This window comes from Theropithecus gelada, chromosome 12, assembly GCF_003255815.1.
Source record: "Theropithecus gelada isolate Dixy chromosome 12, Tgel_1.0, whole genome shotgun sequence".
NCBI lineage: Eukaryota > Metazoa > Chordata > Mammalia > Primates > Cercopithecidae > Theropithecus > Theropithecus gelada.
Genome location: NC_037680.1, coordinates 57,121,497 through 57,143,354, shown reverse-complemented (window position 1 = coordinate 57,143,354; position 21,858 = coordinate 57,121,497).

Below are 21,858 nucleotides of genomic sequence, written 5' to 3'. Positions count from 1 at the left end.
TGGGTACTTGCTGAGAGAAGTGACAACCTGACATAATTAGGATCCAGAAAGCCACTTTGGAGAGCAGCACACCTGAAAACAGTCTCTGCCAAGGTCACTGCACACCCCAGCAGTCAGACTGGCCCATGGGTGAGCATCGTTTAGAATCTAAATAGAGTTATTTCTATTGCAATAGTAGAGTTATTGCAATAGAGTTATTTCTCAGGTCATTGAATGGTAGCTTGAGTTCGTCTTTTACATATCCATCTTCTATTTACAGTCTATGGGAGAACATCAACTTCAAAGTTGGTCTTTCATTTTTTGAGGAAGATAGAAATTTACAAAATAAAATGCCACAGTGTTCCATGGTCAATGACAACATCTTTCAAAAGGTGGGTTCAATTTAGTTGGGTACCTGCCCTGCTGTGCTGTAGCTTCTTAAACATCAAGAAGTTAAAAAAGAAAAAAAGAAAAAAAAAAAAAAGCTGAGTTAAGAAAACTAGAAGGCACAGTTCTTCTTCATTTAAAAAATAAAAGTAAATCTTAGAAAAAATGAAATCCATGAATTTCTAACAATTTATGTAAATAAATTCAGAGCCATTTAAAGTTTAAAGGTTTTTTGGGGCCTTTTAGCAATTCTCATACTTTTTGTTTATTGTAAAGGTCATTTCATCCTATAAATTAATCCAATCTATCCTTAAATATCTCACCAAAGAGGTAAAGACCTGTCAAACACAGCAACAAACTGTGTTACTCTCAGGATCCAGCTTTTGCCCTGCAATAAAAAAGTAGTAGTTAAAGAAAATTAGAAATTCTTTAAATCATTACATGACTTTACTGTATTATTTCTTATATCAGTATTAGAAACTATTGTAATAAATATCCCAATTTGGATATTTAATTTTAAAACATTCTGAAGTTCCATTTTGACCTAAATGAGAAATTATTTTTAAAACTGTTAGCTTAAAACTAGCCTAAAGCTAACTTTCAAATACAAAAAAGTACAAATAATCATTTGTATTCTAACTTCTAGAATTTTGAAGCAAATATTTCCCTATGGTTTAAACTATTTTAATAACTTCAATGTAATCATAACTGCCATAATTTTTGGTAGTTAGAATTACAGAAATTAAAATTTTAGAGTAAGATTCTTCAAAGTACACTAAATGCATCATCCTTCTGTTACAAGTGAGGTAACAGAGTTGTGGACTGCCAGGGAAAGTGCCTGAATCGTGCTGCAGTCATTGATTTATCCTTCGCTACAATTTTCAAAATGCAATGCATTTTTCAGCATGCACACCACCATGAAAATTCTATTCATTAACAATAATGCACTTTAATTAGAAATTGAAAAACATTCACAGGAAACTTGATTCAAGGCAAGGGAAAGGGAAAAGAGGGATGAGCTTTGGAGAGCTCAATCTGCAAACTGCTTGGAATCTTGTCATTTAGTTTCACACTACAAGTAATAGGTTCTACACTGGACCAAACCACAGGTAGAATGACTCATTTGATAAAATAATTTTTTTCCAAGGAAAATAGAGTAGCTGCCTCATGTTATGGATTGATCAGTATTATACAAGCAAATTATCATTCTACAGAATTGTGCAAGTCCAGGCGTTGGCAATTAAAATGAATTAAGCACTCAGGGAGAAAGTAAACAGTTCTGAGTCTATACCAGATTTGTAGTTCAATTCTATAGTTACATGCTGCCTTAGGTTGGGTTTCCCTGGAACTCTGAGAGTCAAATGGTATTTGAGGTGTCAGTAGCTTATTTTGGACATGATTCTAGGAAGTACGAGTGGGGAAGTAGAGAAACGAAACAGAGAAAGGAAGGCAATATATGATGTGACTAATGAGCAGATTACTACTGTGGGCAATTGTGACTCAGTTCCACTGGAGACACCTGGGGGATGATATAAAACAAATTTCAGAGCTGTCATATCTGAAAATGAGGAGGCTGAATCTTTTTGTCATGGGTTGTGGGCTGTTCTGAGAGGAGTTAGCTCTCTAGCATTTCTGGTCATTCCCCCTCTTGGCTGTGCCTGGAGAAAATCCTAATGGATATGGATGGTGCAAGCACAGTTGTATTACACACATATGTACATGGTAGTGTCTCCCTGATTAACACCTCTAGACAAGTGGTAGTGCGCTGGAGGAGTCTGAATTTACCCTGTTCTACTTATAGCAAGTAAAAAGATACGATAGTAAGATAGTGTCAGAATGTGGGAATAAAGTGACTGAAAATGAAACTATGGAAAATCATGGTGAGCAATAAAAAGTTCCTCCAATCTACTAGAGTATAGCTTTAGGTGAAATCTGCCTGTAACTGTAATGTCATATTTCGACCCTCCTGCAGATTGAATGGCATTATCATAACTAAAGAAGCATGGATTTAGTCAAAATGAAGTGTTTACCAAAAACACTGAAGAACAGCCCAAAAGGAGCAGCAGTTGGCAATGCTCATGCAATACTCTACCATGGCCAAAGCTGGGACTTGTGGGAAGATGCCCATCTCTGGTGTTGGTAGAATCAGGCTCCCAAGGCCTGATATGATGCCATTCATGAGGTAGGTCATCTTGCTAGCTATTCTTGCTCTGATCCGTGCTCACCAAATAACCTGGATAGCTCGGTCTACAAAGAGAAGAGTTACTAAGCAGATGATGTAGATGTTTGGTCAGTGTGACGATTTTCTTTTTTCTTTCTTTTTTTTTTTCTTTTTTATTATACTTTAAGTTCTAGGGTACCTGTGCACAACGTGCAGGTTTGTTACATATGTATACATGTGCCATGTTGGTGTGCTACACCCATTAACTCGTCATTCACATTAGGTGTATCTCCTAATGCTGACCCTTCCCCCTTCCCCCACCCCACGACAGGCCCCGGTGTGTGATGTTCCCCTTCCTGTGTCAAAATGTTCTCATTGTTCAATTCGCACCTATGAGTGAGAACATGTGGTGTTTGGTTTTTTGTTCTTGTGATAGTTTGCTGAGAATGATGGTTTCCAGCTTCATCCATGTCCCTACAAAGGACATGAACTCATCCTTCTTTATGGCTGCATAGTATTCCATGGTGTATATGTGTCACATTTTTTTAATCCAGTCTATCACTGATGGACATTTGGGTAGGTTCCAAGTCTTTGCTATTGTGAATAGTGCTGCAATAAACATATTGCAGCATTGCATGTGTCTTTATAGTAGCATGATTTATAATCCTTCGAGTATATACCCAGTAATGGGATTGCTGGGCCAAGTGGTATTTCTAGTTCTAGATCCTTGAGGGATTGCCACACAGTCTTCCACAATGGTTGAACTAACTTACACTCCCACCAACAGTGTAAAAGCGTTCCTATTTCTCCACATCCTCTCCAGCATCTGTTGTTCCCTGACTTTTTAATGATTGCCATTCTAACTGGTGTGAGATGGTATCTCATTGTGGTTTTAATTTGCATATCTCTGATGACTAATGATAATGAGCATTTTTTCATGTGTGTGTCTGTTGGCTGCATAGATGTCTTCTTTTGAGAAGTGTCTGTTCATATATTTTGCCCACTTTTTGAAGGTGTCGTTTCTTTCTTGTAAATTTGTTTGAGTTCTTTATAGATTCTGGATATTAGCCCTTTGTCAGATGAGTAGATTGCAAAAATTTTTTCCCATTCTGTAGGTTGCCTGTTCACTCTGATGGTAGGTTCTTTTGCCATGTAGAAGCTCTTTAGTTTAATTGGATCCCATTTGTCTACTTTGGCTTTTGTTGTCATTGCTTTTGGTGTTTTAGTCATGAAATCCTTGCCCATGCCTGTGTCCTGAATGGTATTGCCTAGGTTTTCTTCTAGGCTTTTTATGGTTTTAGGTCTAACGTTTAAGTCTTTAATCCATCTTGATTTAATTTTTGTAGAAGGTGTAAGGAAGGGATCCAGTTTCAGCTTTCTGCATATGGCTAGCCACTTTTCCTAGCACCATTTATTAAATAGGGAATTCTTTCCCCATTTCTTGTTTTTGTAAGGTTTGTCAAAGATCAGATGGCTGTAGATGTGTGGTGTTATTTCTGAGGCCACTGTTCTGTTCCATTGGTCTATATCTCTGTTTTGGTACCAGTATCATGCTGTTTTGTTTACTGTAGCCTTGTAGTCTAGTTTGAAGTCAGGTAGCGTGATGCCTCCAGCTTTTTTCTTTTTGCTTAGGAGTGTCTTGGCAATGCGGGCTCTTTTTTGGTTCCATATTAAATTTAAAGTAGTTTTTTTCCAATTCTGTGAAGAAAGTCATTGGTAGCTTAATGGGGATGGCATTGAATCTATAAATTACCTTGGGCAGTATGGCCATTTTCGATATTGATTCTTCCTATCCATGAGCATGGAATGTTATTCCATTTGTTTGTGTCCTCTTTTATTTTGTTGAGCAGTGGTTTGTAGTTCTCCTTGAAGAAGTCCTTAACTTCCCTTTTAAGTTGGATTCCTAGGTATTTTATTCTCTTTGTAGCAATTGTGAATGGGAGTTCACTCATGATTTGGCTCTCCATCTGTTATTGGTGTATAGGAATGCTTGTGATTCTTGCACATTGATTTTGTATCCTGAGACGTTGCTGAAGTTGCTTATCAGCTTTAGGAGATTTTGGACTGAGACGATGGGGTTTTCTAAATATACAATCATGTCATCTGCAAATAGGGACAATTTGACTTCCTCTTTTCCTAATTGAATACCCTTTATTTATTTCTCTTGCCTGATAGCCCTGGCCAGAACTTCCAACACTATGTTGAATAGGAGTGGTGAGAGAGGGCATCCCTGTCTTGTGCCAGTTTTCAAAGGGAATGCTTCTAGTTTTTGCCCATTCAGTATGATATTGGCTGTAGTTTTGTCATAAATAGTTCTTATTATTTTGAGATACATTCCATCAATACCTAGTTTATTGAGAGTTTTTAGCATGAAGGGCTGTTGAATTTGGTCAAAGGCCTTTTCTGCATCTATTGAGATAATCATGTGGTTTTTGTCTTCGGTTCTGTTTATGTGATGGATTATGTTTATTGACTTGCATATGTTGAACCAGCCTTGCATCCCAGGGATGAAGCCAACCTGATCGTGGTTGATAAGCTTTTTGGTGTGCTGCTGGATTGGTTTGCCAGTATTTTACTGAAGATTTTCACATTGATGTTCATCAGGGATATTGGCTAAAATTCTTTTTTTGTTGCGTCTCTGCCAGGCTTTGGTATCAGGATGATGTTGGCCTCATAAAATGAGTTAGGGAGGATTCCCTCTTTTTCTGTTGATTGGAATAGTTTCAGAAGGAATGGTACCAGCTCCTCTTTGTATCTCTGGTAGAATTTGGCTGTGAATCCGTCTGTTCCTGGCCTTTTTTTAGTTGGTAGGCTATTAATTATTGCCTCAAATTTCAGAGCCTGTTATTGGTCTATTCAGAGATTCAACTTCTTCCTGGTTTCGTCGTGGGAGGTTGTATGTGTACAGGAATTTATCCATTTCTTCTAGATTTTCTAGTTTATTTGCATAGAGGTGTTTATAGTATTCTCTGATGGTAGTTTCTATTTCTGTGGGATCAGTGGTGATATCCCCTTGATCACTTTTTATTGTGTCTATTTGATTCTTCTCTCTTTCCTTCTTTATTAGTCTTGCTAGCAGTCTATCAATTTTCTTGATCTTTTCAAAAAAAATATAGCTCCTGGATTTATCAATTTTTTGAAGGTTTTTTTGTGTCTCTACTTCTTTCAGTTCTGCTGTGTTCTTAGTTATTTCTTGCCTTCTGCTAGCTTTTGAATTTGTTTGCTTTTTCTTCTCTAGTTCTTTGAATTGTGATGTTGGGGTGTGAATTTTAGATCTTTCCTGATTTCTCTTGTGGGCACTTAGTGCCATAAATTTCCCTCTACACACTGCTTTAAATGTATCCCAGAGATACTGATACGTTGTGCCTCTGTTCTCATTGGTTTCAAAGAACACCTTTATTTCTGCCTTCATTTTGTTATTTACCCAGTAGTCATTCAGGAGCAAGTTGTTCAGTCTCCATGTAGGTGTGAGGTTTTGTGTAAGTTTCTTAATCCTGAGTTGTAATTTGATTGCACTGTGGTCTCAGAGACAGTTTATTGTGATTTCTGGGTTTTTTGTTTTGTTTTGTTTTGTTTTTTACCTTTGCTGAGGAGTGCTTTACTTCCAATTATGTGGTCAATTTTAGAATAAGTGCAATGTGGTGCTGAGAAGAATGTATATTCTGTTGATTTGGGGTGGAGAGTTCTGTAGATGTCTATTAGGTCTGCTTGGTGCAAAGCTGAGTTCAATTCCTGGATATCCTTGTTAACTTTTCTCTTTGATCTGTCTAATATTGACAGTGGGGTGTTAAAGTCTCCCATTATTATTGTGTGGGAGTCTAAGTCTCTTTGTAGGTCTCTAAGGACTTGCTTTATGAATCTGGGTGCTCCTGTATTGGGTGCATATATATTTAGGATAGATAGCTCTTCTTGTTGAATTGAATCTTTACCATTATGTAATGGCCTTCTTTGTCTCTTTTGATCTTTTTTGGTTTAAAGTTTGCTTTATCAGAGACTAGAATTGCAACCTCTGCTTTTTTTTTTTCTTTTGCTTTCCATTTGCTTGGTAGATCTTCCTCACTCCCTTTATTTTGAGCCTATGTGTGTCTCTGCACATGAGATGGGTCTCCTGAATACAGCACACTGATGGGTCTTGACTCTTTATCCAATTTACCAGTCTGTTTCTTTTAATTGGAGCATTTAGCCCATTTACATTTAAGGTTAATATTGTTATGTGTGAATTTGATCCTGTCATTATGATGTTAGCTGGTTATTTGCCTGTTAATTGATGCAGTTTCTTCATAGCGTCAATGGTCTTTACAATTTGGCATGTTTTTGCAATTGCTGGTATTGGTTGTTTCTTTCCATGTTTAGTGCTTCCTTCAGGAGCTCTTGTAAGGCAGGCCTGGTGGTGACAAAATCTCTCAGCATTTTCTTGTCTGTAAAGGATTTTATTTCTCCTTCACTTATGAAGCTTAGTTTGGCTAGATATGAAATTCTGGGTTGAAAATTCTTTTCTTTAAGAATGTTGAATATGCCCCCCACTTTCTTCTGGCTTTTAGGGTTTCTGCCAAGAGATCTGTTGTTAGTCTGATGGGCATCCCTTTGTGGGTAACTCACCCTTTCTCTTTGGCTGCCCTTAACATTTTTTCCTTCATTTCAACCTTGGTAAATCTGACAATTATGTTTCTTGGGGTTGCTCTTCTCGAGGAGTGTCTTTGTGGCGTTCTCTGTATTTTCTGAGTTTGAATGTTGGCCTGCCTGGCCAGGTTGGGGTTTTCCTGGATAATATCCTGAAGAGTGTTTTCCAACTTGATTCCATTCTTCCCAACCCTTTCAGGTTCACCAATCAAACGTAGATTTGGTCTTTTCACATAGTCCCATATTTCTTGGAGACTTTGTTCATTTCTTTTTACTGTTTTTCCTCTAACCTTGTTTTCTCATGTTATTTCATTAATTTGATCTTCAATCACAGATACCCTTTCTTCCACTTGATCTAATTGGCTATTGAAGCTTGTGCATGCATCACAAAGTTCTTGTGCCATGGATTTCAGTTCTATCAGGTCATTTAAGGTGTTCTCTACACTGTTTATTCTAGTTAACCATTCGTCTAACCTTTTTTCAAGGTTTTTAGCTTCCTTGTGCTGGGCTTGGACATGCTCCTTTAGCTTAAAGTTTATTATTACTGGCCTTCTGAAGCCTACTACTGTCAGCTCATCAAAGCCATTCTCTGCCCAGCTTTGTTCCATTGCTGGTGAGGAGCTGCAATCCTTTGGAGGAGAAGAGGTGCTCAATTTTTAGAATTTTCAGTTTCTCTGCTTTGGTTTCTCCCCATCTCTGTGGTTTTATCTACCTTTGGTCTTTGATTTTTGGTGACCTACAGATGGGGTTTCGGTGTAGATGTCCTTGTTGTTGATGTTGATGCTATTCCTTTCTGTTTGTTTTTTCCTTCTAATAGTCAGGTCCGTCAGCTGCAGGTCTGTTGGAATTTGCTGGAGGTCCACTCCAGACCCTGTTTGCCTGGGTATCACTAGTGGAGGCTGCAGAACAGCAAATATTACTGCCTGATCTTTCCTCTGGAAACTTCGTCCCAGAGGGGCCCCCACCTATATGAGGCATCTGTCAGCCCCTACTGGGAGGCGTCTCCCAGTTAGGCTACATGGGGGTCAGGGACCCACTTGTGGAGGCAGTCTGTCTGTTCTGAGAGCTCAAATGCCATGTTGGGAGAACCTCTATTGTCTTCAGAGCTGTCAGACAGGGACGTTTAAGTCTGCAGAAGTTGTCTGCTGCCTTTTGTTCAACTATGCCCTGCCCACAGAGGTGAAGTCTATAGAGGCAGTAGGCCTTGCTGAGCTGTGGTGTGTTCCTCCCAGTTCAAGCTTTCCAGCCACTTCGTTTACCTACTCAAGCCTCAGCAATGGCAGACGTCCCTTCTCCAGCCAGGCTGCTGCCTCCCAGTTCCATTTCAGACTGCAGCTCAAGCAGTGAGCAAGGCTCTGTGGGCATGGGACCCACTGAGCCAGGCACAGGAGAGAATCACCTTATCTGCTGGTTGCTAAGACCTTGGGAAAAGCGCAGTATTTGGGTGGGAGTGTCCTGTTTTTCCAGGTACAGTCTGTCGTGGCTTCCCTGGATAGGAAAAGGAAATCCCCTGACCCCTTACCCTTGCAGGGTAAGGTGACGCCCTGCCCTGCTTTGGCTCACCCTCTGTGGGCTAAACCCAGTGTCCAACCAGTCCCAGTGAGATGAACCAGGTACCTCAGTTGGAAATGCAGAAATCACCCGTCTTCTGAATCAATCATGCTGGGAGCTGCAGAGTGGAGCTGTTCCTATTCGGCCATCTTGGAACCAGCAATTTTCTTTTCCATTGAAAATCAGTAAATTTTTAAAAAAAGAATCCAGGTCTATAACTCTGGGATTGATAATACAATATTGGTTATGACAAAGTCCAGTTTCTGGACCTGGATCATGGTAACATTGCCAATATACTGTGAGACCATCTGATAATACCTCTTCGTGACTATCTGGTCAGCATTTTTCTGGCATAAACCCTGCAACTCTCAGAAATAGGGAACTAGATTTCAGAAACAAATATAGAATAATGAGTTCTCTATTTGCATGTCTGTAACTTATTTATTAATTCACAAAGAATCAGATTTCAATACCCACCATTGTACCAATATCTAGAACAGAATGTGCAATTCAGTTTATGTTATTTTATCTTATTTATTTTTTGAGATGGAGCCTCAGTCTTGTTGCCCAGGCTGGAGTGCAATGATGCGATCTTGGCTCACTGCAACCTCAGCCTCCCCGGGTTCAAGTGATTCTCCTGCCTCAGCCTCCCAAATAGCTGGGATTACAGGTGCCCGCCACCATGCCTGACTAATTTTTGTATTTTTAGTAGAGTGGGGTTTCACCATGTTGGCCAGGCTGGTCTTGAGCTCCTGACCTCAGGTGATCTGCCCACTTCAGCCTCCCAAATTGCTGGGATTACAGGTGTTAGCCACTGTGCCTGTGCAATTCAATTTAACTCTAAGTCTAAATCAGTTGGAAAGGTATTCATTTACCTATGTATTCCTCACGACTCTTAGTCTCTCAAGGTACTTTTTGAAAGTATTTCTGGGTTTAAGAAGTTTAAAAAACATTGTATACTCTATTTCTATTTAGAGATTCAGAATGCATATTAGCCTTTAAGAATATGATAAGTGTTGAGGATCTGTTTAACTTTAATCCAGCATTTTCCCTTTTTTCTCCATCCTCTCCTTATTTTGTGTAACCAAATATTCACTAATATCCCTTATAACACACTTGTGTATTATCATTACTATCTATTTCTTACCCTACTTCATGTGTTTAAAGTCATTTAATATTATTAAGGCTTGTAATTGGGAAAATTAATCTGTTTTTGCACATTTATAAAGGTTGAATGCATCATGATTATTTACTTTGCTCTGCAATAATATTCAAATCAGTTTCTGCTTATCTCCTTTTTACATGAGGTTTTTCCTCTTAATAACATTCAGTTTACCAAATATGGCAAAAATGCATTTTCATTTCTCACATAGCTAGAAAATCTTTGCAGTATCTGGGCAAATAATTTTCTTCCTGCATTTCCTAGTGTACATTTATTTGCTTTGCTCTGTCAATATGCTTGAGTTGCAAATGTAAACACTGAAATAATCTGAAATTCCCTCTGACAGAGAGGTTTCCACCACTGATACACATTTCTCCGTGTATGTTTTGCTGTGTGAACAATTCCTTTCTTTGTTCACACATTAAGGCTTTGCCAGAGGCAGGCGTTTATGGCATTAATATACAGAATGTTGTGGGTATCTCTTTTATTATCTGGAATGATAGCAGATGAAAACAATACTGAGCTCTAAAGGCATAAATAAATTCAAAAGATTTCAAAGACCGACTGCTAGCTGAAGTTTTCTCCAAGTTCAATATATAACCATCTAACTCTGTGTGTGGATGTGTGCATGGGAGCAGGCATGTCTGTCTATCCAGGGAGAGCAATTGAGAGAGAGAGAGAGAGAGAGAGAGAGAGAAGGTGGGGAGGGGGTAGATAAAGAGAGTTTGCCTCATAGCCTTGTTTCAAATGCCAGCCCCATTTTGCCTCTAAAAAAAGAACAAAACCACAATTTTGTAATATATTTACTGATACAAAATATAGTTTAGACATATTATAATGAGTCCATCATTAATGACACAAGAGTGTTTCAACTAAGAAGACAGTTTATATTTCTGAAAAAAATATGATGAAAAGAAGAAAACATTGAGCTCCTACAACTGTTTTTATGAGAATCCTAAATGAAATTTGAGGGTATATAAAGGAAGCAAAAGCAACCAAAAGAGACACCACTACTGTCAGACTCTCCCCAGAGGTTATGTGATCAAGTGGCTGAGGCACTTTTGCTAATGAGGCTCAGTCTTAATCTAAGCTTTAAAAGGAACGTGTGGAATTTGTAATGTCCATAGCACTCTCTTCCCCATTTAGCTTTCATTTCATTAGGCATGTGTAGATGAACACTAATATGTATTATATAATTTTTATTTAGCCACATCTCTGAGGAAGTCAGAATTGTGTGGCTATTCTCAGCTTCCATTATTAACCACATTTATCAATGTGAAGGAAGGAGCAGCCAGGAAATACCATTCCAGTTTTATAGACAAGATAATAGAGAGCGACTTCCTCTAGTTCATAGAGACAAACTGGAGTAGACGCAGGTGGATAAAGTAAGTTTCATGGCTTGATTAGCCCAGAGCTTACTACTGCATCTTTAGAGCTTGGGGACTGGAAAATAAGTCAGTGGTGTGTCCTTGGGTGCTAGAAGCAGAAAAAGGAAATGTAAGGAAGCATCTGTCTCCAATATGCAAATCCTTTTTTTTTTTTTTTTTTTTTTTGAGATGTAGTTTTGCTCTTGTTGCCCAGGCTGGAATGCAATGGCGTGGTCTCGGTTCACTGCAACCTCTGCCTCCCGGCTTCAAGTGATTCTCCTCTGTCAGCCTCCCAAGTAGCTGGGATTACAGGCATCCATCACCATGCCCAGCCAGTTTTTGTATTTTCAGTAGAGACAGGGTTTCACCATATTGGCCAGGCTGGTCTTGAACTCCTAACCTCAAGTGGTCTGCCTGCCTCGGCCTCTCAAAGTGCTGGAATTACAAGCGTGAGCCATTGCGCCAGGCCCCTTGTGCATATCTTGAAGTATGAATTCTGCAAATGAAATAGAGTTCAGAAGGACTGGCAGTGAAGAAGTGGAGGTGACCCAACAGGCAAGTCAAATTAATTTGGAAGCTATTTTTGTTTTGTTTGCTACACACTCCTCCTGAAACAAGGACAGTCCTTCTCTCCCAGTTATTACAGTATAGGACAATGGTAAGTCAGGAGGAGTCACACGGATGCTTTTCTGCTTTTCCAGACCAAATGAAAGCTGCAAAGGGAAAGAGAGAACTAGCTATTGCTACATTAAGAAAATGAGGGGCCAAGTGAAAACCCCAAATCTTATTTTTACATCCGCCAAGAAGTTTCAGTTTAGGATTCATACTGGGAGCAAGCTGCATATCACGTGAAATTCACGGCCCACATCACAGGAGAGCGCCATCGAGACACTGGAGCCCAGTGCTGTATTTGGCACAGCAAGGGACATTTGAAAATCAGAAAAGTTCACATTTCATGAGTTCCTGTCCAGAGAATTCTCTCTGCTCTCCACAGTGCTTCACTGTGAGCCGTGAAACAGCCTAAGTGAAGTACCCAGAAATCCACAGATATCAAGGAAAAGGATTAGTTCGCTTGCGTTCAGTCTCTGACATTCCTGTGAATTGCTGGGAGTCAATGGGACACAGGCAGAGAATATCAGATTGCCCCCTCTGCCAGTCGGCTCTTGCATTAGTTTCCTACTGCAACTGCAACACATTACACAACCTTCGTGGCTCAAACAACACACATTTATTATCTCACAATTCTGGAGGTCAGAGTTTCAAAATGAGTCACACTGGGTTGAAATCAAAGTGTCGGCAGGACTACTTCCTTTCTGGAGGCTCCAGGGGAGCACTGGCTTCCTTGCCTTTTCCAGCTTCTAGAGGCTCTTTCATTGGCAGCAGTGCCAGCAGTGGCAGTTAAGCCTTCACACTTCCCATTATTACAACCTCCTTTTTTGCCATGACATCTCCTTCTCTGACTCTGACTTAGCTCTGTCTCTGTGTGCGTTGTTCAAAGACCCTTGTAATTACCTGGGCCCACTCAGAAAATCTAGAATCTTCTTCTGATCTGAAGATTAGCTGATGAGCAACTTTAATTCCATCTGCAACCTTAATTCCGCTATGCCTTATAACATAACACACTCACAGGTTCCAGATTAGGATGGGGGCATTTTGGAGGGAAACTTTGTTCTGCTTAAAATAGTTCTCTTGCTGCCCATCTCCCTACTTGGTACCATGTTGTCTTTATATAGTCATGGTTGAGTCATACTGTGGTTTAGTCTTGCTTTTTTCTGTTTATCAACACTTTCACACACATTGCCTCTTTAATTCTTAAAATACAGAAAAATACGTTAAAAAATCCTTGTTTTACAGAAGGAAAGTAAGGCAAAGAAGGACTAGGTGACTTTTTCATTATTGGATATGAAATTGGGGGCAGAACTGATACTCAAGTCCAGGTTGACTGTCTCTGGATTTGATGTTGCTTTTGCTCTGTAACTTTGCCTCTCATGTAGATACACGCATAAAGGTAATCTATGTAAGTATATATAGACATGTTTATTTACACATATTTATAGTGCATATGCATGTTCTTGGTCTCTGTTTATTGATGAAGTGGGGACAGTGATACTTCCCTTTCAGGGCTATTTGTAGAGTTAAAGAGAGAAGACATGTAGTATTTGACATCTAAATAAGATCAGGAAACTGGTGGTTTTATGACTAAATTTTGCATATCCACCTTCACCCTTTGCAAACTGTTTGTTTTGGCTAAAACAATGTTTAAATATTAGGATTTGAGAGCCTTTTGGCGGTGCTCACAGTCTCCGCAACCCACTGATCCCCAGTGTTTTATACCAAGCTGGAATCCGAACTTTGTATAACCTGCTTGGGCCTCATAGGCATATGAGCTTGTATCTCTAAAATAAGTAGGAAAGGAGAAAAGAAAACCCCCTAAATATTTTGGGACATCATTTTTTTCTTAACATGCACCAATGTCCAAACTTACTAGGTAAGGAATAGTACAAAAGATTTTGCTGCTTTTTTAAAAGCAAATTAGGAACCACTTAGCAGAGAAATAGAGAAAAAGAATACCATGGGCTTTTAGACACAGTAATCTTTAGCATTAAATTTTTCTTTTTCTTTCTCTTGATTTTTTCTTCTGTGGACTAAAATTGAAGATAATTCTCCACTACAAATGATCTTCCAGAATTATAGGTCAGACTTTTGTGGTGGAGGAAATTCCCCTCATCTTACCATCTCTGCAGATGAGGTCAAAATCAGATGTGGATAAAGCACTGACATAGCATTAGGACAGAGGATTCCAGTGCTGAGAATAAAAGCGAATTCATTATTTCTTCTTGTACATATCTTTTATAATGTAAATGATTCCAGAACTGAGGAGAAATGTGTAATTTGTAAAAGAATAAATGACACTACATGCAGTAATCTGCATATAATTCTTTCACAAATAATACATCCATTTTAGTATTGAAATGAAGAGAAGCCTGCCAAAAAAGGACTTGAAATTGATGCACACAACATTTTCACCTTGAATTCAAAGTTATTTACAGAAGCAGCAATCATTTTGTGATTAAAAAATGTGTATGAAACTTATCCATAGGAAATAGGTACTATACTAAAGAGAATTAGCAGAAAAATAGATGCTGAGTAATTCTGTATAAAAAAACTTTTCTTCTGGCTTTCATAACTAACCTCTTCTGTAGATAATTAGTTGTGGGCTATTATCCTCTATAGAGTTTGGTTTTGTTTTTTTTCTTGTATTTTTGATTCAAAACTATAGGAATACATTTTAGAAATAATGACAGTCATAGTTTTTAAGCTATAGAGGAGTGGAATATTTCTTTTAAAAGCAATACATTCTAAAATTGTTCAGAAAGGATAACTGGTTTGAACAATGCAATGCTCTTTTCTAGACAACTTATCATAAAAGCTAAGGACTAACCTCGGAAAGCATTGGAAACTGGAGACAATATTTAGGAAAATAATTAATTCCATTAAACAAAACTATTTTCAGTTCTGTCTTATAGGCTTTGGCACATCTTCTGATTTATCACTAAAAGGAGATAGAAATTCTCAATAATACTAAAAACCAATGTAATCTTACATGCTGTTGATGGAACTTGGGAACAATATCCAGTAAGCATGAGATTAATGGCCAACCTACACTTTGTCTTATGTGACCCAACAGAGTCACACAAGACACCTGCTTAATAAAAAAGAATATATGCGTTTGGGGTCGGAGGAGACGTAATTTTATTTAATTCCTATTTTATGACTTACAGATTTGGAAATGAGAGTCTGAACCATGCTCAAAACTGAATAGCAGTCCCCTCACTCAACTTTAAGTATCATGAGTGCAGAAAATGACCTGTCTCTGCTGACACTTTTAAACCAGGGCCTACTACAGCACCAGGAATATGTAGACTATATTTTTGGAATGAATGAATAGAAGTGGCTAGTAAAAACAGAAATCCAATAATTTGAAAACATTAAAAATTAAAAACAAAGAAAAGTTCTTGGGCTAAAATAAGATTCACAGATGTGGTTGAATACTATACGCTTGTTTGAGGCAAAACCAAGAGATTCATACTTAAAAATATTCCAAGATTTTTTTAAATTCCTAGAATAAAAAAAATTATGAGAATTTAGAAAGGCATCTTTTTTTCTTTCCTTTTCTATTATTATTACTTTTTTTTACAATTTCCAGTACAGAGGGAGCAGACACTGTTGAAAGGCATACTAGGATTGGGAGTCTTTTGGAAAGGTAGCTAAACATAACCCGCCAGAAATAGAAGTGGGACATTTACTTTGAGAGCTGTTCTATGCTCACATAATAGCAGTTTGGTTACAGAGAGACTCCTGGCTTAGGAATCAGAGAGCCATGTTCTAGGCTCAGATGGCCACAAACTAAACAGGTGAATTTGCAAAAATCAAGTGTATTTTTACATACTAGCAATAACCAATTTGAAATATCACATTAAATCCGCCATCAAACTCTTAGGAATAAATTTATTGAAAAGTTTCCAAGAATTGTACTCTGGCAGCTACTAATATTACTTACAAAAATTAAAGACCTAGATAAATGAAGAGAGATATTGTAATCATAGATTGGAAAAGTTTAGTATTTTTATATGCTAATTATCTTCAAATTTACCTACAGATTCAATCAAAATCCCAGCACAGCTTTTCATGGAAATTGATAACCTGATTCTGAAATTCATATGAAATCCATAGGACTGGCCTGAAAAATCTTGAAGATTCAAAAGAGTTGAAGACAACTTGATTTTGAGATTTACACTGGAGTGGAACCCAGAGTTATGAATCTGGCAGTTTCAGTGGGAACTGCTGTACAGCTGCCCTCCTCTCCACCTGAGAGAAGAACATAAATATTATCTTCCTAATGTAAATAAATCTTTACTAAAATAAAAGTTGAAGATCCTTAATGTATAAATTTTTGGAATGAAAACAAATGGCTCCTAGTTTCATTCCCCTTTTAAGTGTAAATATATAACTTTAAATTATGGAGAGCGAATGTTTTGGGGGACAAAAGAAGGCATTCCTGTCCTTATCCAATGCTCAGGGGGCTGGGTCTCTGTAGGAACAGTGAAAAATCCAAGACTAACTTCCCTAGTGCAGGCCATAATGTCTCTGTCTCGCATGAAAGCAGTAGTATATAATACATTGAAGAAATGAGTGTGGCTTTGTTCCAATGAAATCTTTTTATAAAAGAAGTAGCAGGCAAGATTTAACTCCTGGACTATACAGTTTGCCATCTCCTGCTGTGATAGTTAATTAGGTGTCGACTTGACTGGGTTAAGTGGTACCCAGATAGCTAGTAAAATATAGTCATATGCACCACATGATTACATTTCAGTCAACAATGAACCGTATATATGAAGGTGGTCTTAAAATATTATAATGGAGCTGAAAAATTCCTATCATCTGTTGACACTGTGGCGATGGTAACATCATAGCACAATGCATCGTTCATGTGTTGGTGGTGATGCTGCTGTAGAAAAACCTGTTGTGCTGCCAGTTGTATAAAAGCATAGCACATGCAATTAGTTATACTATAATACATAATGCTTGAGAATGATAATAAACACCAGCTACTGGTTTAGGCATTTCCAAAGCTATAATTTTTGTGGTTATTTTAGAGTGTACTACTTCTACTTACACAAAAAGGTTTACTATAAAACAGTTATGCCATGTTACCCCAATAGCAGCCTCATATATCTTGTGTTTAATGTAATCTTGTGTTGTTTTGTTCAGCATGGCCTCTAAGTCTTCAAAATCCACTGCTAATGTTGCCAATAAGAGGTCATGTTCAGTGACTGACCTGGAAACAAAATTCAAAGTGATTAAGAACTACAAAGGTGGAAAATCAGTGACAGTTATTGTTTCCAGTCAGGCATGTCCCATTCCATGATGGCTACGATCTTGAAGGACATGAGCAAAGTAACAGAAACTGTTAAAGAATCTGATTCTTTGAAGGCAATGCAACTAACACAATTTTTAAAAGGCCTATCACACAGAAACTTTTAATGACCTGGATTGAAGACTAGACTCAGTAGTATATTCCTCTCAGCACCATGAAAATCATGACCCAAGCAAAATGTGTGTTTTTGATGTTGAAAGAAAAGGCTGGACCTGATTACCATGTTGAATTTATTGTTAGTTTTGGGTATTTTAAATGATTCAAGAATTGTTATTCATTATACAATGTGAAAGTGAGTGTTGAGTCTGCGAGTGCAGATGTGAAGGCAGCTGAAGAATTTTTGGAAACTCTACATAAGCTGATTGTGGAGGAAAATTATTAGGGTTGGTGCAAAAGTAATTCTGGTTTTGGCCATTACAAAAAAGTAATGGCATTTACTTTGGAATTACTTTTGCACCCACCTAATACTTGCTCAAGCACATTTTCAATATGGGTAAAACCTTTCTATTCTGGAAATGAATGCTTGAAGAGCTTTCACCCATAAGGAGACCAAATAAATGCCAGGTTTCAAGGCTCATAAGGACAGTATAACAGTCCTGCTTGGGGCAATGCTGCAGCCTACAGATCGAAACCCTTTGTGATTTGGCACAGTGAGAACCTCAGGGCCTTCCAGCACATCAATAAGTTCACACATTGTATTTATTTTAATATTGTATTTATATCAATAAGTACACAGGCCAGTGTACTACAGGAGCAATATAAGAAGTCTTGGACAGCCCAGCTCCTCTTCCAATGCCCTCCTGAATTGCTATGCCAGCGAAATGGAGAAGTACTGTTTGGAGAATAAGATATTTTTCGAGATTTTGCTCATGGTTGATAATGCTCTTGCACATCCTCCTTTTACTGGAGAGCTTCATTCCAACATCAAAGTGGTGTTTCTCTCTCCAAACACCACTTCTTTGATTCAATAAATAGATCAAGAAGTTATAGCAGATTTCAAGGCCTGCAACCTATGGAGCACCTTAGTTTAGGCTATTGCTGCAACTGAGGAAGACACTGAAATTGTGGAAAGACAACATCTATGACTGCATCAAGAACCTTATTTGGACTTGGTGTGATGTTGCCATGGGGTGTATGAATTGTATCTGGAAGAAGACACTGAAGAGTCATCCGTGACTTCAGAGGATTTGCTAAGGATGGAGAGGTTGCAAAAATCAACAAGGTTGTGATTGATATAGTAAACAACTTTAACCAGGTGCGGATGAGGATGACATTGAGGAACTCCTAAAGGTGGTTCCTGAGGAACTGACTAATGAGGAATCGTTGGAAATAGAACAGAAATGCATAGCTGAAGAAGAGACCAGAGAAAACAGACCAGAGAAATTTTTGGGAGAAGACAAATACTCCCAAAAACTCACAACAAAGGGCTTAGCAGAAGCTTTTGCAAACCTCAATAAGCTTCTTAAAAATTTTGAAAACGTATACCCAACAATGAAATATTTCCACTAATAGAAAGAAATGCGTGTGGTGCATTGTCTGATTACAGGCAATTTCATGATGTTAAAAAAAAACAAGCAAACCACCATGGACATATTTGTGAAAAGAGTGACAGCTCCTCAAGAAGAACCTTAGACAAGCACTTCAGGAGGCATTCCAGAAGGCATTGTTATCAGAGCAGATGACAGTTTCACGCATATTATTGTCCCTGAAAACCTTCCAGTGGAACAAGATGTGGAGGAGGAAGACAGTAATATTGATGATCCTGATCCTTTGTAGGCCTAGGCTAATGTTATGTTTGTGTCTTAATTTTTAAATAAAAAATAAATAAAGCCAAAAAAAAATTTAAACTAGAGAAAAGCTTATAGAATAAGGATATAAAGAAAAATTATTTTGTATAGTTGTACAATGTGTTTGTATTTTAAGCTAAATTTTGTTACAAAATAGTCAAAAAGTTTAAAAGTGTAAAATTTAATGAAGTAAAAATGTTACAGTAAGTTAAAATTAATTACTGTCGAAGAAACATATATTTTTTGAGACAGGATCTTGCTCTGTCATCCAGGCTGAAGTGCAATGGTACAAACACAGCTCACTGCAGCCTTGACCTTCCAGGCTCAAGGGATCCTTTGACCTCACTTCCCAAGTAGCTGAGACCACACGTGCACACCATTATGCCCAGCTAATTTTTAAATTTTTTGCAGAAACAGAGTTTTGCTATGCTTCCCAGGCTGGTCTTGAATTTCTGGGCTCAAGTGACCCTCTTGCCTTGGCCTCTCAGTGTTAAGATTACAGGTGTTAGCCACCACAAATTAAAAAAAAAAAAAAGTTTAGTGTAGCCTAAGTGTACAGTGTTTATGAAGTCTCCAGTATGTACAGTAATGTCCTAGGCCTACACAGTCACTCACCACTTCCTCACTGACTCACCCAGAGCAACTTCCAGCCCTGCATTCTCCATTCATGTAAGCGCCCTACATGAGTGGATCATTAAAATAAATCAATTATACTATATTTTTACTATAACTTTTCTATGCTTAGATATATTTATATACACAAATACCTACAACTGTGTTACAATTGCCTATGGTATTCAGTATAGTAACACGCTATGTAGATTTGTAGCCTAGGAACAATACACTACACCATACAGCTTAGGTGTGTAGCAGGCTGTACCATTTAGGTTTGGGTAAGTACACTCTATGATGTTTGCACAATAAAAAACATCACCTAATGACACATTTCTCAGAATATATTTTCATTGTTAAGTGACCTCTGACTGTATTTCTGTGAGATGTCTCCAGAAGAGATTAGCATTCAATTTGGTAGATCTAGTGAAGAAGATCCACCCTCACCAGTGTAGGCAGACATCGTCCCATCCCTCAGGGCTCTGATAGGACAAAAACACAGAGAAAGGGCAAATTTGCTCTTTTCTGGAGCTGGACAACCATCTTCTCCTGCCCTTGCACGTTAGAACTTCAGGTTCACTGGCCTTTGGATTCTGAAAATTGCACCACCCAACTCCTTTCATCTCTGACTTCTTGGACTTAAACCAGGAGTCCCCCAGGTTCTGAGGCTTTGCATCTTGGACTGAGAGTCACACCGTCTGCTCCTCTAGTTCTCAAGCTTTTGGAATCAGACCGAATCACACTATGGGCTTTCCTGGTTCTCCAGCTTGCAGATGGCATATTGTGGAACTTCTCCACCTCCATAATCACGTGAATCAATTCCCATAATACATCTCCTCTTCTATATGTATATTTATATATTCTATTGGTTCTATTTCTCTGGAGGGCCCCAAAGCATCTGTTCTAGAGTGACGGAAATCATGGCATTGGTTTCTTCAGCTATAAGGGTTATTGGCTGACAAGGAAGTTAAGGAGCTTTCAATTCTTCGTTTCGATTTGTGTGGCAATTATATGGGTTTATATTTGTTAAAACACATCAAACTGTGCTTTTTATATCTGTGCATTTACTTTCATAAAATTTACTTCATTAAAAAGAATCCCTACAAGCCTTGGTGTAGGGGCTCATGCCTGTAATCCCAATACTTTGGGAGGCCAAGGTGGGAGGGTCGCTTGAGCCCAGGAGTTTGAGATCAGCCTGGGCAACAAAGTGAGACCTTGTCTTCCAAATAAATAAATAAAATAGCTAGGTGTGGGGTGTAGTCCCAGATATATGAGAGGCTGAGGCAGGAGGATCGCTGCAGCCCAGTGGGGTGAGGTTGCAGAGAGCCAAGACAGCACTGGTGCAATCTAACCTGGTCGACAGAGTGAGAACCTGTCTCAAAAAAAAAAAAAAAAAAAAAAAATTACTACAGATTCTTGCATTTCAATCAACATTGAAAGGGTAATAAGGAAATATTATAAACAATTTCATGCTCGTTAATTAAATAACCTAGAAGAATTACACTAATTCCTTGAAAACTACAAACTGCCAAAATTCAACCAAGATAAAATAGATCATCTCAATAGCCATATAGGCATTGAAGAAATTGAATGTATAATTTGATAGCTCCTGCAAACATATCTCCAGAACAAAATGATTTCACTGGAGAATTCTACTAAACATTTAGAGAAGAATTAACATCAATTCTATGTAATCTCCTTCAGAACATAGAAGGGGAGGGAATATAACAATTCCCAACTCATGTTATAAGGCCAGTATTAACCTGATACCAAATAAGGCAAAGAAAATACAAAAATAAAACAAAAGACACCATAGAGACCAATATCCCTCATAAATATCACCACAAAAATCCTTGACAAAATATTAACAAACAGATTCAGAAATATCTAAAAAGAATTACACAATTATACACCATGACAAAGTAGATTTTATACTAAGAGTGCAAGGCTCGCTTAACATTTGCCAATCTATTGAGGTAATCCTCCATATCAACAAAATCCAGATCTCTAGAACTTTTAGGTAATCTATGAAGCAGCAAAAATTAGTCTGTCCTCAGATTTTACTCTTCCAATAGTAAATGTTGATAAAATCTCCTGTATTTAAATGGCAAATAAAATGTGGTATATTCCTACTCTGAATTGTCTACAGAAAACACATTCTCATTCACATGTGCATTCACATACACACATCTTCCCTGGCACATAGATAATTGAAAAAAAGATACATTTTTTTAAAAAAGGTAATGCTTTTGGATAGTAGAATTATATGTGTGTTAAATTTTCAATATTTAAAG